Source organism: Rhagoletis zephyria, unplaced genomic scaffold (assembly GCF_001687245.7).
Source record: "Rhagoletis zephyria isolate East Lansing unplaced genomic scaffold, Rhagoletis_zephyria_1.1 Rzeph_scaffold_00229, whole genome shotgun sequence".
Lineage (NCBI taxonomy): Eukaryota > Metazoa > Arthropoda > Insecta > Diptera > Tephritidae > Rhagoletis > Rhagoletis zephyria.
In genome coordinates, this window is record NW_016157313.1 from 3,296 (window position 1) to 6,558 (window position 3,263).

At 32.7% G+C, this 3,263-nt stretch overlaps 1 protein-coding gene across 1 annotated transcript in view; it reads left to right on the forward strand.

Annotated features, from left to right (window-relative positions):
* The first annotated feature begins 1,649 nt into the window (after positions 1–1,649).
* Positions 1,650–3,263, forward strand: part of kar (monocarboxylate transporter 10-like protein kar) — a 185,810-nt gene continuing 184,196 nt past the window's right edge. The window contains exons 1-2 of the mRNA XM_017609486.1: positions 1,650–1,763; positions 1,861–1,976. The gene's annotated coding sequence lies outside the window, so the exon portion shown is untranslated. The remainder of the gene's footprint in view (positions 1,764–1,860; positions 1,977–3,263) is intronic.

Consider the following 3,263-nt stretch of genomic DNA (forward strand, 5'->3'; position numbering starts at 1 on the left):
GGAAAACTCTGTTTCTCTTCAAGAGACTTCCAATAATAATACCCAATTGTTTTGGTCTAAGATCCAACAGATCCAACTATTTAGTGGATGAAATCTACTTTATCTGAAATGTAACGTGTTAATAAATATCTCTATTGTCTATTTTTTTCCTGGCCTACCTATTGGGTTGGCAGGTATGAACAGGTAGGTAATACTAGTAATTTTCAATTATTTGTCTAACACATTCCATAGACTTTATGCTTTCGATTGGTATATATATGTATGTAATTTGTTCATTAAACAAATGAGAGCAAAATAAAAAAAATAATAATAATTTTTGAATATTTAATTAAAAATATCCTGGCCAGGATTATTTCAGCCAACCCACAGATAAAGTAAATTTCATCCATTAAACAGATGGGAGAAGGTCGTGCCTGTGTCGGATCTCTTACTAATATTCAACCAGTTTTTGCCAGTAAAGATATGTTATTGGTCCCCCAAATAAATTTTCTGGGATTCCTGGCGGACCTATAAAATATAGTTACTATGAAAAAATGGTTAAATAAACAATTAGTTGTTATTACTGGGAATCTCCTGAAGAGAAAGAGAGTTTTCCAAATGTATTGATTTTCACGAATTTTATACCATTTCATCGAAAAGTTTTTGTTTCCCCATATAAAGTACATGGAAAACTAAGAGCGCTTTGAGCGGCCTCTAAATATTTTTGGATTTCAAAATAAAAAAATAGGGGTATATATTTCAATATAGAACAATCCTAGAAGGTGAGAGAATTATAATTACAACTTTACCTTTTCTAATGATTTGTTTGGACCACCGTAATGTACATACTTAAATACATATATGAGTATGTTCATACGCGACCACGAAAGTTCTCTTTCAGAAACCTATAAAGTAAGTGTGAGCAGATACTGTTGCTACCAGTGTTGCCATTTTAGCCTTTTGGAGCTAGATTTAGCTCTTTATTTTTCTATTTAGCTCCGAAAATTGGGTTTTAGCTCCTAGCTCCTGTTTTTAGCTCTTTTCAAATTTATCTAGCACTTTTTTAGCTCCAAAAAGTTTTAGTTGATTTGGTGTATATAAGCCAAAACTAAAGCGTTGATAAAATCGAAATTTCGAGATGCAGTGTATCCACCATAAATCTTGGATATAGGTTAAAGAACTCAAAAATTAATAAGAAGAAAATCATTTGGAAGGGCGGATTTTGTTTTACCTTACTAATTTTACCTTTACGGAGAGCTGGAAGTAAAACTTTCCAGAAAAATTATTCAAATATCTGAAATTACAGACTTTAACAGTTTGTAATGAATTTTTATTTCACTGTTATGAGTGCGATAGCAACGAATTCGAAATATATGCACCTTATTTTGGTTTTAAAAGATTTTTTCAGCCCTTAAACTTATAAAATTTGTTGTTTTTATTAAAATGTAAAAACAACATTACGTCAATAAATGCTCAACCTTAATAAAAATATATAGCTCTTCATGTTAGCTACTATTAGTATTATTTAGCTCCTTTAGCTCTTTTTTTCGACCGTTTTAGCTCCAAACTTAATGTTTCTCTGGCAACACTGGTTGCTACTTCTCCCATGCCTCGGAGCATTTAGCACTTTCGCAAAACTCATTTATTTTGCACTCGTCATTTGTCTTGGTAGAGTCAAGTTGGATTAACTCACGGTGTACTATGAATCTCATTTCGCGCGTGAAATCGTTCTCGGCGAAAAATTAAGTCAGATTTTGTGATTAGTAAAAATACACACGTTAAAGGTTGTATATGTGTATACATGTATTTATATACATATATATAATATATTATATCAATATATATATGTATATTCACTATTTCTTGTGAATTAAATATTAGATATACATATATGTTCGTATTAACGCCAATTTTGGAATTTAAATCGATAAGTCAGCTGTACCTACATTGACAACAAGTGCCGTTTTATCATAAGCGCAATATTGTTCATATTGCCGGTAAATATTGTCAACAAACTTTCTTTCTTTAATTAAAATATGTACATTCATATATGAAATATTCCGCTGTGGTGTAGTGGTTAGCAGTACGCGCTACCATTCCGCAGGGCCTGGGTTGAAGCCCGTTTCAACCCAACAAAAAATAAAAAATATGAAGTTTTTTTCTAATAGTGTTCGCCTTTCGGCAGGCAGCTTCCCATAAAAATGCAATCGCCGTTCGGAGTCGGCGTGAAGTTGTAGGTCCCTCCCCTTTATGTGACAACATCAAGGCGCACGCCTGAGGAGGTCGGCCAAACAAATACTGATTTCGGTTACAGGGTTGACATATTTTACACCGGGGAAGGGCAAAATATTTTGGGAGAAACGAAATCACAATAAGATATGTATAAGCGCCAATCTATTACACGGTGCTACAAAGAAAGTCTTCAAATACACCCGAAACAAAACTTAGTGAAGGCTGTAGTACAACATAAAAATAAGTTCCGTATAGTTCCTGAAACCGTAATTTTATTTAAAAACAACCGTTATGTTCGTTCTTGATGCACTTATCTATTAACAGCTTAAATATTTTTCATCCGATTTTAAAATCCAAACATATTTTGAAAATAGGATTTATAGACCTTTAGAATGATGAACAATATTGTTAGACTTAGCGTGTGGAGAGTTTTCATCGGTTAAACTTTAATAAGCCCCTATTTTTCTTAATTTTTTTCATCTTTGACCAAAGTGGCCAAATATGTAGTATTTACCTGAAAGAACATTTATTCTCGAAAAAACTAATACCTCACCTAATAAAATTTCACAGAAATTGTCGAAGTTAAGCAATTTAATACGGCCTTGAATTTATTTGGGTGTATGTACCGGACTTTTAAACTTTTTTAGTTGGGTGGCTAAGGAATTCATCTTTTTTACTCAAATTTGATATATAGGAAAATCTTTGGAAACGGGGACTTTTCAATAAACAAAAAAAAAATTTCGACTTAGTATCACAAGTTTTTTTCATAAATTATTACTTGCCACCCTAATTGGAGCAGATGAGCGACAACCAAAATTAAGCTGTGATATTTTTATTTACATTTATTTACTAGTGCCCTGCAGGGAAAGCTACTAGTTGTGAACTAGAATTCTACCAGTTTGCGTTTCAGCTCAACTAGTTCATGTTCTATCCTTTTTCAATGTTAGCGACTGGTATTTTTAACATTGCGATGTCCTACGAGATGTCAATTGTCAGGCTATGCATCAGCATCTACTAGTATAAATACTAGTAGCATCATACCAGTTGATGAG